This window comes from Protomyctophum bolini, assembly GCF_963924005.1.
Source record: "Protomyctophum bolini genome assembly, chromosome: 1".
NCBI lineage: Eukaryota > Metazoa > Chordata > Actinopteri > Myctophiformes > Myctophidae > Protomyctophum > Protomyctophum bolini.
In genome coordinates, this window is record NC_137862.1 from 44,616,181 (window position 1) to 44,631,991 (window position 15,811).

A 15,811-nucleotide genomic window follows, 5' to 3' on the forward strand; every position below is an offset into this window, starting at 1 on the left:
GCCCATTTAAGGTACACCAAAGAGCAAGTCAAAATGTTTTATTTATACTAATGCCAAATAAACGTATGTCTATGTGTAGTTTGTGTACATATATATATATATACAGTAGTATGCATACATCGTTGCTGTCGGGAGGAAACCACCTAACTCCATTGTTGAGGTTTTTGATTTTTTGATTTTCTTTTTGCATCAATCAGTGCTATGCCCCTTTTACGTCTCTGTGTTGTTTCGAACATATTGAACCAATGGAAAGTAGTAAAAAAACGCTTTGGACAAAACCTCTTAAAGCAGCTAACCCTACCACCTCTCTTCCCTCTCATGCAAGTAATTGACAATATATAAAGTCGCAACACCAACTTTAATGAGGCAGTATTGCTTTGTTTTCCTGAAAAAATATATATTTAAAATGTCCTGAAAAATGAACATTTTGGAGTTAGGTGGTTTCTTCCAGACAGCAGAGATATGTAGCCTATGACTGTACAGTGTGTGAGCGCACAGTGTACCAGGAGGTAATTTCTTGGAAATGGCATGATCTGCTGAGGCACGGGATTGTACATGCACGCACGCCCACACATGTATTGATTTATTTAATTCAAATCATTTTATCATTGTGTTTCTTCTTTCTTCAAGGTAAAAGAATACACGCAACATACAGAACACCCCGGCCCTCACACAATGGGTGAGTTGTCCTTTTTAGATGTTGTGTTTTTTTCTGCAATTGGGGGAAATGGGGGGAGAGAGAGAGATGGGGAGTGACATGCATGATGCAGCACAGGTCAGGTCGGGATCTGGAGTCGAACCTGCGACATACTGTCATGTTGCATTAGCAGACCGCAACACTAGCTGCCCGGGGCAACACTCTATCTACACTGTATAGGAAATCATACAAATAATTTAAAGGAATGGAATTTCCGAATATGTTCACTCTCCTACCAACAATCCCCATCAACACCTATTTGCTTTGAGCACAAACCGCTTGCTTGTCAGTCATATTATCGTCCATCCGAAGGCATGGGGAGAGAGTATTTTGTGTGTGTGTGTGTGTGTGTGTGTGTGTGTGTGTGTGTGTGTGTGTGTGAGAGAGAGAGAGTGTGTGTGTGTAGTAAATTAAATATGGATAATGCCATAATGGTGGAGAATATACCTTGCGGGTTTCAGTAGAACAAATGGAGGATCCAGGCACATCTCTTTCTTTCAAATAGTATACAAGTTTATTCCAGATTAGCCAAAACATGTGACATACAAGGCGGAATGCATCCTTGCAAGTGAGTTCTCACCACGATGCTCCGCTCACATATACATTCAATTGTCCAGTCCCAGTTAGTGCATGTACGTGCATGTGAGTAGACTTTCATTGGTGTTACTGTGTGACAGAGGTGTGTGTGCTTCCAGTTGCTAATGACCCAGGTTACCTTCTGGTACCTTCTGCTCTCTCATGCCCTGGTGCTGACCCCTTATTTTATGGGTCTAAACTGTCTGAGTCACTATCAATAAATCACCTCGCCCAAACTCAGCTTTGTCCTCATCTCCTCCGGCTCTCTGACCTGTATGACCCTGGCCATAATAGACCCTCTGTGTTCAGGCCTCCTGGAATATAACTCCATATATCTCAATGTAAAGTCTCTCACCTGTGCAGCACATACTCCATATGACATTGTGTTTGTGTATGCAAATACAGGTGTATGTATACTCATGACTTGATCAAACAATTATAACATACTAAAGATGAAAGGCTTTCTCTCTCTCTCCAAAGGGGAAAAGCCTAGGGCAGGGGGTGGTCATGGTCTCTTCTGCATACCCACTTTGAGTTCCTCCCACTGTTTTAGTTGGAGGCCGTCAGGTTACTGAGTCTCTCCCCATATCTATCCCAGAGTGTGTCCCCAACTCTATTTATCTATATATATATATATGCCTACTGTATAATGCCTATATGTCTGGGCGCCAATACACAACAGAAAACCCCCCTCCTGGCATCCTTATGCCAGGACTTACAGAGGTGCCCAGACAACCAATAATTAACATGACTGATCCCTTAAATAATACAATGAGTCTTCCCAACCCCCTGGTCCATGAACCGCACAAACCATATGTCCACCTGACCCCCCTTGAGAGACAGAAACCTTGCTACATAGTAAAATAAGGAAAAGCACACGCTCACCTAAGCACAAATGAACAAAATATAACAAAACATTACTCAAACAATACTATCATTGACCTTACTCATACACTAAAGCAAACTTCTGACAGTATAAGCCGATAAAAACACTACATTAATATCATTAACCTTACATGGTCTATTGACTAAATAAACTACAAAACAAATGTAAGTAAATCATTTTAAACATAAACAAATCATATCTTGGCCTATACTGCATAATTACCATTCAAAACCACATGAATCAATCATAACATGCACAGTGACGAAATGGCACATGCAGCGCACATCTAAAACAAATAAAAACCTATGCTTAACGCAAAATCTTCGCCGTCAGTGACTCTGACAACCACCCAATTCCAAAGATAAGCACCCGTGTTTTTGAAAACGATCCCAACATTCAAAATGAATCATTAACCCATAATTTGACATGCTATGCCCACCTGAATTTTCGACACCCCCCTTGACACAGGAGTGTCATATGAACTCCTTGAATTGTATCACATTTAAAACAGACAAACCCTTTGTAAATAGATTTGAAACTGAACCCTGTGCTATCCCGAAATGGAACTCCTCATATAACTGAAATCCTATTTAAACCAAATCAAATCCCTATAGCCGCTGATTAAATTCAAATACCTGCAAATGAAAAGTTGACACTCAAAACATATGACACAAATAATAAAACAAACAAATAAAACCCAAACAATAACTCCACACATACACGTGTCATTAACAACCCGTTCGAAAATAATAAATCATACTAAGTGACAAAACTGCCCATCACCGAATATTACATGTACTGAAACACATAAAATAAAAACAAAGATTCTCTAAGTTGAAATGCAATATCTCTAATGACAGCGGTCCTCTGCCATTCCTCCCCCACTGACCTTTGTTGAGGTCCCCTGAGTACACACCAAGTCCGTACATGCGACATGCGATAGACACACCTCTCTCACTTCAGCCAAGAGACGGCAGGTCTCACTAGCTCGCTCTGCAAAAAACAAACATCCCTACAAGTAGCACTATTTCAGTACTTTGTTAAATCCAGTTGATCTGTATCAGCACAGAAACCATCAAACAGTTAGACATAACATATTTCAACATTGATTAAAACCACGATCTCTCAACATTAATCACAATTCAGATGAATCACGATTTCTTCTCTTTCTCCATGATGTAAATTGTTCAGATGTTCAGACACGCGGTAGGAAATGGCTCCCACATTTCTTTTTTCGCCTACAGAATAACAACGCTTTAGAAAATCTTCTTGATTCTCAGAGCTGAAATAGCTCTCAGATCTGTAGGTACAGAGCAGACCGTCACCATATACTTCAGTACAAGTGTACCACAACTGCCTTGTAGTTGGTCATAGCATCTCCTTCCCGAGCAATCACAAGGCTCTGACTAGCCGCTTATTGCTTGTCATGTCAATCACGACAGCAATAGCATTGAAACTCTCCTCTTCTCCATCGTATCATGAACGTTGGAAGCTCCTCCCATGGGTCCTGGTCCAGAATAGTGTTCGTTCCGACACCTCATGCAACGAACGCCGTAGTATCTGTGAAGGGTCACCTGCTGTTTTGATCTCCTGACGGTAGGAGCTGATTTAGGAGCTCCTCCGTGTTCCGTAGAGAGCTGCCCTGAGGCCACACCCCCCTGGACTCTCCGTCCTCTCGGGATGACCCCATCTTCCTGGTGGTCCTGCTAGATGTCCCCTGTCGACATCTTCTGAACCTGGAGATCACTAGTGCAGTTGGAATCCGAACGGACTCCTCTCCTTTCCACACCTATTAAAGGAAGCATGCAGGCCCCTCTACAGAAATCTCTCCCTGAACTACCTAACAATTCACTGATGTCAAATCAACAAGCTCATGTATGCTAGGGCTGGACTGGCGGTTAAACTGAAAGGCACATTACCGTTCAACCTTGGTTGAAAACTCCACTTCCTGGAGACATGGGTCAGAAACCCCTCAGTCATGCTATTAGCTATAGTCAGCTGTCCCAACCACAGGGTTTACGACTCCCCATGGTCAGTATGTAACATGTACGGTGATGTCAGCCGTCGCCTTCATCACCTCACACACACACCTTGACTAAGGCCAATAATTGTTCAAATTCACACCAAACCCTCTTCCTTGCACTCCACTTTGACATCAGACTCCAATCACTTCTCACTCCTTAGAGCAGAGATCCTCAAACTCTGCTCATATCTCACAATGAATCTTCTAAAACACAATAGTACAGAAGATAAGGACAGGACAGGAGGTCCTCGCTCGTATCTCATTTACGGTGAGAAGAGATGGCTTTCGCCTCTCCCCTCTTAGTCATACTTTACTGGATATAGCTTGGTGTTCATCCATACATTCATTCATTAATTTCGTTCGCTCATTCACACATACATTATTCTCAATCAAACACCGTGATTTCATTCACACATACTCACACTTTCAGGCTCGTGATCTTCTCATTTAAACCCCTGGCCAGTCTACCCATTTCAAGCTTCATATGACCTGGCAAACATTTCTGTTACTTCTGACACCGTAGGTGTACCAAATCAAATTCCACCGCCAAAACAAAAAAAGGTCAACAGTAGACATCTACCATCGCTATGCCTTTTTAAATGAGAAGATTCCATGCCTGCAGACATTTACATCACACACTAGGACAGAGTAGAAGTGTTATGTTTCTTCCACTATAAGGAGAGGATGCCCCCCCCTTGACTCATGCCCTCACTCACATGCTCCCACATTCCACACACTCATTTACATACAACCCTCTCATAAAATGAGTAGATGGAGATTTCTCACTTTAAACAACTTTCACACACTTTCTCACATGCACACGTACATACCGTACATGAATAGCCTAGTTCCCTTATCTAATTTAGTTCATTCATTCAGTTTATTTATTAACCTCCTATTAATTTCCAACCTTCATGTGAATATTTGACCGCCTGGAGGGATATTGTTCCCCCCTACTTACATCAGCATGCATATTGTCTTGTGGCATTAACATTTTGACTTGTGTCTACCGTCAGTATGACCCCTGCAGCCCTGCAGAGGTTGCAGTCGGTCGCCCCGGTTACACTGACGCCAGAAATGACTGATTTCTCCACATATGTAACAAACGCTCTGGTTCCTCTGATGGGAATTACTACCCGGTCCTTGACGTCTAGGTGGTCTAACCCCTGGCAGAGGAGAGTATGGGAGGTACCGGGGTTCAGCCTGGCCGGCCCGTGGCGGCTGCTGCTGACTATTTGAACTAACCACCCTCTGTCCTGCCAGTTGAGCAGAACTTGCCAGTTGGGCACAAGTCAACGCCCTCTGCATCTCCGCATCTTGTTCTGTCTGAATAGTTAACTTTCTTCGGTACAGGTCGACATAACGCGCAACATGGTCTATATACATCGCTTTAGTCATGCTGGTAAGACCCACAACCTCCCTTAACTTCCTCTGCACCGTCTCGGGCAACCCTTGTTCAGTCCTGTGGCATATAATCATTTGTTCTAGCATGCCCAATTCAGATTCTTTTGTCTTCGTCTCATCTAACCAAAGCCGTTGAATCCTTTTTACGTATTCTTCTGGATTCTCTTTCTCTCCCAGTGGAGCTAACACAATACTGTCGTACAAGCTCATCAACTTCATCCCATCCATGGGTGTCTGAGTATATTTATTATTCATTCTTAACCCTGTAAAATAAGTACTAAACAAAATAATAAACAAACAACCTTCCTTAATCAAGATAATAAAAAACAACCTTCCTCAACCAAGACAAGGTCTCTTGTGTTTGTCTGAGTTCTTGCCCTGGCCTTTCTCTGTGGTGTGATGGGTTGACTAAAAACACAAAAATGCAAAAGTAATGTCATTAGTATATTGTTCCCTTATATGTCCTACAGATTATTACTATTATTATTATTCTTATTGTTACTGTCCTATTTCCTATTATTATTATTATTTTCCTAAACGTTCCAACCCGAATCAATATATATATATCATCCCCCCTTTAAAACATGTAAAACATGTTTTAACCATAGTCCACCACAGGCCAAGGCATAATGACCCATGCACAGCACCATCACTTCACGGGAGCAATCACAACAAAATCCCTTTCTATTCCATCAATTTTATCACTCCAAGTTAGGCCCGGAACTCTTAATGCATCACCCAACCATATTGTTCACCCGTTTAGCCCGAACAGCACACCAGGATCTACCAGAAACTACCAGCCCAATAACAGGCACATCATTATCTTGTATTATCTCGGCATAAGAAACTTAATCACCTACACCCATTCAGCGTCAAGCCCAATCATGCAACACAACCGTCTTCTCTCCTAGACATGGAAACGTAAGCCCCAAAATAAACTATTCATTCACAGACTAGTCATTCATTCAATTAACCCGACTCCGCACAATAATTCTGAACGTAGGACCTCGTTACCGCAATAATCAAACACTGTAGGGTGCATGTCAAGGAATTTCCCACTGCTTAAGAATGGTCAGTTGCTTGGACCACCTGGCATTCAGGTCAGCCGAAGCAGACATTTTCCCTTTTTCAATTTTCGCTTCATACCCCTGTGCCCTGTTCTTTCTCAGGGAACGAAGTAATGCATGACTGAAACTCCCATTTTTGAGGAAATCCTAAATCCTTGTGCCACTTTGGCAGATATTCTATCGATCTAACCCCAAACTACTCACACATAATTTTAGCAGGACCTGTCTGAGCCTTTTTCTGCAAGTTTGCAGAACCCATCCCAGAACCCATTCTCACACGAAAAACAAACAAAAGACAGATAAAAATAAAATAAACCTAGTCCAGACACTCAACTGATCATATGAAGTTATTCGTAGTTGCTATTTTATACCTCAGCTAACATTCCCACGTCCCCATATGGCCTCATCCAAACAATTGTTGTTACCTATGAAAATAGTTACTCAAAGTTACACCATAAATGACATCTATGTTGTCAGTGTCTTTTCTTTTCCTGCTCACACCCCTACGTATTTACTTATTTAAATGACGGCAGCACATACTTGCTCTTACTACCATTAGTAGCTAGTACTAATATGCCAACACCATTGTGAGCTGCGAAAGCACTTTCCGCTGTACTGTACTGTATTTTACTCGCACTCTACCCTGACAACAAATTGAATCTCACCTCATCTCATCTTATCTGTGACACGCATTCCACCGGCCCCGAAGACCAGAGTGTAGCACCGGACCGTCATGCATCATTACAAATACTATTTCAAATCAATCGTTTCTTTGAACAAAACTATGCCTACTATAGACTGTACTCACATTCTAATTAATCACCTAACTGATACAATACAACGTAGAGATTGATTGACGTCATACTGGTATATATTTGACCTCACATGACTGTAGTAGCATCTTAACTGTCCATCTTCTTATTTAATGAGCATATCACTGCACACACATGCTGAAGTGATTCACGATCGATCACTTATCTAATACTATAATATTGAACTCCACTCATTTACATTAGTATTGCAGTATTTGACCTGCTGAGCACCTGATCATAGTATGTATTCATATTCATAACAACCTAAATAACCGGCACTAACTTCTGTGTACAGAAGGACGTGGGGGTTTTGTTTGTTGCCTTGACCATGTTGTAAACTAAGTCATCTAATAGCGCTAGGCCAGCTGTTTTCCCTATGCATTGTCAAGTCAAGATCCTGGTCAAACTAAACCATTTAAAGCTTACCAGACCCAACCACCCATTTCTATACACAGCAGCCATGAGTTACAAACCCTTCGAACAACTATATCCTAAATTATCACAATTATAGTTGTTATTACTCTAATATATCATATTCCATGTAGGCCTATGACGTATTGCCATACTCTTTGTTTACTGTAGTCGCTCTGGATTAAAATAGAGCTCTAAATGCCTAAATTGTAAATTGCATTCCAGTTTTCTCTGAATTTCCTTAGATCTTTGCAAAAGATGTCACCAAATCAATCATCGTCCAATCAGTGACTAGTTGTTAGCCTGTGTCAGGCCTAAAGAAAGCCCTTAAAAGCTATTATATTTACCCCTAATAAATGCAATCACTTCTATCAGCCACACAGTGTTCAGGCAAATTCTCCAATTTTATCTTTTACGTGCACATACAGTACATATCAGGTACACTACATACTACATGATCGGGTCTCTGGCTCAAATACCACAAAACTAACCCTTAGGTGGGTGGGGCCCTGGGGCATTGGGGGTAAGTCCCTGCGACATACTAGTGTCATATCCAGAGGTGTACTTCTACATCAAGCTGCCTCACGCTACAAATGACATGGGATATATGGGATCCTGCCCTATGGGCCTCATGGCTCGGCAAGGCTACTTTACTCCCAATAGTCTCACTGAAATAACCCCGCGGGTTATCCACTAATTATTATTATTATTTTTTTTTTTTAACATTACCAATAACAAATGACAGCTACAAAGTAACTATCTTGGGAAGTAACCCTTTACATTCCCAATAGGAAACACAACTAAAACTGTAGCTATGGTCAATCCCTGTCCACGAATGGGCTTTATAAGGTGATCCACTTTAACCCTCTCCTGCCTGTAGCATGGACCATGTTACACAGAGGAGAGGCGAATAGACAATGAACCAATTGTACGGGGTAATTATCTCACACAACAGCATGACCCCTCCCAGGCCAGCAAGTATAGGCCTACTATCTGATTACGTGTTCAACAAACTGCTTGTAGAACTGCTATCTTTAAACTCTTGTCTTATCACTATATCAAACTCATCATCTTAAATTGTATTTCACTATTTGCTGTCCTAATAATTTCCTCAAAAGGTAATGTAATCCAGGTCTCATTCCATACTACTTCCATAATATTTTTCCATTCCGTCTTATCCTAAACCTTAAACAGTTTACATTCTGCTTTTCTCTGAATGTGTCTACAATTTAAATAACTTGCCATCGCGTATATTTCAGAGAACAGGAGATCTGGTGCATTTGGCTCTTAACTAACTTACAACATTATTCAGGGCATGGCCTGTCTGGGGACTTTAGACTATACATTTTAAACCACGTCAGGGGAGAACAATGGCTCCATTTTTTACTGCTTTAGGGAATTCACATGCAATTTTCCCAATTAACAACAACGTCCGACCTGCATGAGCTGATCAGAACGAGGCAATACACTATTTTAATAGTGATTATAGCTACCATTTTCCATAAAGGCTTAACCCCACACCATAAATTATATAGTGAAGTCAATAGACGAGGCTATCGTTGGTCACTATTATACCTAAATTACTTTTTAGCTCCACGTTCTGATACAGCTTGTCCACAATGCATTTAACTATTAAAAGAACAATGTCCACGGCACTACATGTGCTTCGAATATGGCCTAAGGAAATCTGTAGACTTCTGCTCTTACTACAGCCATCTGCCTAAACATGGTATCCCAAAACATTCCAGCAAGCCCTGCACTGTGATAACCGGGTAATCATGGCTCCATGAACAACAGCTGGGTTTATGTCACAATGTGGTCAGATATTTTCACTCCAAAGCAACACAAAGAATACCTATAGAATTAATTAACCTTTATATTCTCATCATACACATTTGATCACTCCTCAGACATACAGTATGTGTTTTAGCATATCTCCCTATACTTTTTCAGTCCTCCGCTAGAGGATCATGACACTTCATATAGAATGGATTTATCTACATCCAGTTATACTAAGTATTATTTTTCATACCTATCTCCACTTTAGGCTCCCGGCTGTTAACTATTTAACATCACTTTTCACAACGATCTCTCACACTCCTTTTCTTCTCATTCTGTCTGTCTCTCTCTCTTCCCCACACACATACGGGCAGACAGACATTTAAACCGTCATGACAGTCAAATCCATATAGCGCTCAACATTATTTTATGCTCTCGCTAGCAGCGGGACCCACAAGGCGACTGGCGAGGATTATAACCTCCCTTATTAGTTATTAGTAGCTACGAATTTAGGCAAGACAATTTGTCTCCCTTTTAGATCATACACTCACAGACACACTACACGTAGGACAAACACACACGCACAGCTCGCTCAAACAAACAGACACATGCAGCAACAAGTAATCGAGTATTTCTACTCTCCCCTGCAGCGCGCATGCGGAGTTTGCGGACCATAGTATACACTCCTCTCCCAACTAATATATAGGCCAATATTCAATACACCAGCCCGCATACAACAACCGATCAACAGTCGCAGTATAAACAAAAACAAAACTTAAAAAATCGCATCCAAGAGAGATAGATTAAGTGTAGCGAAACAAAAAGGAAAAATAAAAAATAAGACACTTAGGGTCGGATCACCATTAGATAAATCCACGCAGGGTCGTATGACCCACTTGCTGAGCATAGCCTACACACACAAGGATCCAGACATTGAGACACTCGAGATATCCCAAATAGGAAAACAAAGGAATAATTAAATGACGGAGGCTGACAGGAATTGTCGTCACCGTAACACACTTACGCACACACACAGCCAAAATAGACAGAAACACAGCCCACAGAAAGGCAGACAGATCGACCACACTTTTGACAACATACAACAAAACAACCTACCCTATCATTGCAAATTCAATTTTAATCCAACCATTTTCATCACATCCATCATAATTAACTGGTACCAATCTGTACCTGGTGCCTCTATACACCTCCCAAGGCTCTTACGTTACCTGCCTATACATATATTATAATGGGATGATTTTTTCACATGGGGTGAGCTCAAAGCCTTAATTCTATGTAACCCGCTTCTGTTTACATATTCAGTTTTAACAATTTTATATAACCTTGTGTCACATATTCAGTTTTAACATTCGAAAATTCTTTGCCACCCTCATGCGCCGTCCCACAGGTATATAGTCGCGAATTATTACTCCGTTTAATAGGACGGTCTCCCCGCGATCATTCCCCAGAATGATCGTTACCAACCAAGGCGCAATCCCACGTCCCTAATTATTCCCAAAACGCAATAATTAAGCTTATGGCCGCCACTGCATGACATACCATCGATCATGTCAAACCAGTTCATTGTACAGTATAAATGAAACAAATAAAAATATATCTCAAAACTAACAAATAACAGCCTCACGCACCATTCATTCCATGTCAACTCGGTGTAGGCTACCCACCGATATTATCCAGTGAGCCCCCGCTCCCGTCACCCAAAGCTGACGTTCATGTCACATAAACACATAAACACACCCCAGAACGATGCGGCCCAAATAATCCAAATATACTGTACAATGGACGCATATAAAAGTCGTATAAACATGATCGCATTCAACACGTTCCTAGCAAGTCTTTTTTGGACAACATGGGGTATTTCCCAGATAAGCCTGTATAACCAACACAGGTTTGCAGTAGATTATTCACCGCTCGACTTAATATGGATTTAAATGACTCCAGCGCAGTCGGCACAACATCGCACAGATCCGGGAAACCCCGTGTCATCACATTTCAGTTTTCACTTTTTATTTTAGTTTTATATTTTATATCATTCCATTTAATTTAATTCAATTTCACTTTCAATTAGTTTTACAATTTTATATCAATCTACTTTATCCCTGGCAATTGCGATTCCCAGAAATAGAGTAGGTAATCATTATTATTAATAATAATAATTAATAATAATAATTATTATTATTAATCATGGACTCATCACTGCCCGCAGTTTAGTAATACTCTCACCATTATGCAACCGACGCCAAATCAACGTAGGTTCTTTCCGTTAACCTGTTCCTGGAAACGCAGTGAGTCAACTCACCAGGTCTCCCCCCCAAAAAAATAAAAAAAACAGGCTGAAATCGTCCGCAGCTAGCTCGCCAGATTTGTAGTAAATTAAATATGGATAATGCCATAATGGTGGAGAATATACCTTGCGGGTTTCAGTAGAACAAATGGAGGATCCAGGCACATCTCTTTCTTTCAAATAGTATACAAGTTTATTCCAGATTAGCCAAAACATGTGACATACAAGGCGGAATGCATCCTTGCAAGTGAGTTCTCACCACGATGCTCCGCTCACATATACATTCAATTGTCCAGTCCCAGTTAGTGCATGTACGTGCATGTGAGTAGACTTTCATTGGTGTTACTGTGTGACAGAGGTGTGTGTGCTTCCAGTTGCTAATGACCCAGGTTACCTTCTGGTACCTTCTGCTCTCTCATGCCCTGGTGCTGACCCCTTATTTTATGGGTCTAAACTGTCTGAGTCACTATCAATAAATCACCTCGCCCAAACTCAGCTTTGTCCTCATCTCCTCCGGCTCTCTGACCTGTATGACCCTGGCCATAATAGACCCTCTGTGTTCAGGCCTCCTGGAATATAACTCCATATATCTCAATGTAAAGTCTCTCACCTGTGCAGCACATACTCCATATGACATTGTGTTTGTGTATGCAAATACAGGTGTATGTATACTCATGACTTGATCAAACAATTATAACATACTAAAGATGAAAGGCTTTCTCTCTCTCTCCAAAGGGGAAAAGCCTAGGGCAGGGGGTGGTCATGGTCTCTTCTGCATACCCACTTTGAGTTCCTCCCACTGTTTTAGTTGGAGGCCGTCAGGTTACTGAGTCTCTCCCCATATCTATCCCAGAGTGTGTCCCCAACTCTATTTATCTATATATATATATATGCCTACTGTATAATGCCTATATGTCTGGGCGCCAATACACAACATGTGTGTAAGTGATCAGCTAATCTCTGGCAACTGTGCACACACACTCCCTGGATGCCAATGAAGAGGCATTTTTTGACGGTACACCTACAGATTTTGTCCAAACAGCATGCAAATCGGTACACAGCATCTCTATAGCCACTAAATGAAACAGGTCTTTCAGATTTGTCATACTCATTCCTGATTGGGTAAGATTGGCTTCCAAAGTTTGCAGGAGTGCTCCTTTTGAACAAAATGCCTCCAATCATGAACAGTGTGCGATTTGCGTGAAATGTTGCACGCACATTCCCAGACCAAATGCCTCTCCTTTTTCCAAATCAGTGTCATGGTGGCGCTATAACAAGCCGATTCATGTTTTTACCTAAAACCTAAACTACCTAAACTTCACCGATATGTGTACAACTGTGTATGCCCACTCCCTAGAGGCCAGGGAAAAGACCCTTGCCCTGAATTTTTCCCATCTGCTCTTTATAGCGCCACCAGGAGGCTGACACATTTAAAACACATGTAAAACACATTTCTTGATATTACTCCTTAAGATTTTATCCAAATTTCATGCAAATCGGTATACATGAGCTCTAGTCATGCGATCAAGATGGGTCTGTTTGATTATTCATATTCCATCCTGTTAGGCTAAGATTGACTAAAGTTTGCAGGACTGGCCCGTTGCCACAAATCATGAACACAGTTTCCCATTGTGGTGAAACTGTGCAGTGTGCACACACATTCCCACTAGGCTGAGGAAGAAATTCCACTTGACATTTTTCAGCCTCATGGTGGCTCTATTATCCACAGACCGCGTCCATCTTGCCAGCAAGGTGGTAACTATGTGCAATTTCCCATTGACAGCCCATACATCCAAACTGAAAAGTCCTATCTGATTGTATTAAACAATGTCAAAATCTGCAACATTGCAGCTTTGCGAAAAGCTTGAAATATCCTCTTTATATCTGCAAAGTGTTTGTTTCATATAAATCCACCGTAGACATTTTATAAGCTAATTCTTGTCAAGAAATACCTTGCAGCTGATTATTTGTTAAGTGTAAGTTTGGAAGCGCTCGTTATCAGTAAAGCAACATACCTGCTGCCTCCTGCATTATGTGCAAACTTGAAATAGGTGCTACGCACAGTACGTTCAGTGACTTTGACGAGCACTGCCAAACTCAAACACTTTGCAGATAGAAAGAGGATAATTCAAGTTTTTCGTACAGCTGCAATGTTGGTGAATTTCACGTTGTTTAATACAATCAGATTTCTTCTTGGATGAATTCTTCATCTTGCTGGCAAGATGGACGCGGTTTGCATATGTTCAATCACAGGCCGAGTAACGTCTTTACCTATAACTGCACCGATCTGCATACAACTTTGTATGCACACTCCTTAGAGGCCAAGGAAAAACGTCTGGCCTGCATTTTTCACATCTGCCTTTTAGAGCACCACCAGGAGGCCGACTTATATCAAACACTTTGTTTTCTTTGTGATCCTGTCATACAACACACTATCATTTGTGTCAGCAGCTGGATCCGATGTGCGTATTGTGCTGCTGGGTAAGACCGGCGTGGGCAAGAGTGCCTCTGGGAACACCATCCTGGGAAGTGAGGAGTTTGTCGAGGAATCCTCACCTGAATCGGTGACCCGGCAGTGCAGTAAATTTGAAAGCAAAGTGTCAGGAAGAAAGGTGGTGGTGGTCGACACGCCTGGGCTCTTCGACACATCGTTGACCATCGAGAAGCTGAAGGAGGAGATCGTGAAGTGTGTGTACTTGACCGTACCCGGTCCACACGTCTTCCTGCTGGTGATCAAGCTGGGAACAAGGTGAAGTATATTTCGTACCAACAACTTAGGAGAGAGACTGACGACGATGCACGCAGAATGAAAGTTTCGAAGTCCATTTTATTGCAGAGAGTATAGAATAACAGCATTCACAGCCATGGAGCATGAAGCTCCATGCATGCACCCAGCCACAGCCAGCCTCACGGCTTGTCTGGGCCTAACTCACAGATAGACATTAACAGTAGGCTCTTTATACAGCTCAAGACAAAGACATGAAATACAACAGCTGTAAAGGTAGTCTCAGGTTCCCCACCCCCCTGAAGTCTAAAGTGGACCATGCATGTCCAAATAAGGTATGGTCCCCAGGAAGGACGACAGGAGCACAGTAGGGGCTTGCTATCTACAGCTGCTATCAGCAAGCCAGATCTTTAGGGTCCTGCTAAAATTTCTCCTGCAGCTGCCCAACTAGGCGTTGGTCAGAGCAGAAGTTAAATCTCTCATTTGAACAGAGACAACCTAAAACAGTTATTTACACTATACTTAATGTGAATTGTATTCCATATACATCAAAGGTTCACCGAAGAGGAGCGGATGACCATGAAGTGGATTCAGGATAACTTCTCCAAGTTGGCTTTGAAGTACGCATTGGTTCTGTTCTCCGGTGAAGATGCCATTGAAGGACCTGTGGAGGATTATATAGAGAAAAGCCCAGCACTCAAACAGCTGATTAGCGAGTGTGGGGGAAGGTACCATGCTTTTAACAACAGAAAGAAAGAGCGGACACAGGTGACCCGTCTGCTAGCCAAGATTGATAAGATGGTAGTGGCCAATGGTGGACAGCATTACACAGATAAGATGTACTTAGAGGCCCAGAGAAAGATTCAGGAGGAGGAAGAGAGAAAGAGAAGGGTCCTAGAGATGAAACTACAGGAGGAGGAAAGGAAAAGGCAGGAGGTACAGGGGAAAAAAGAGGAGGCCATGAGAAAGGAGTGGGAGAGACAAGAGAGACAGAGGCGTGAGGAAGACAGGAGGAGGTTTGAGGTGGAAAGCGGACAGAGGCGTGAGGAGGAGAGAAAGAGGAGAGAGGAGGACAAGATGGAGCACGAGAGGATAAGAGAGCAGGACAGAGCAATGTCTGAAGAAA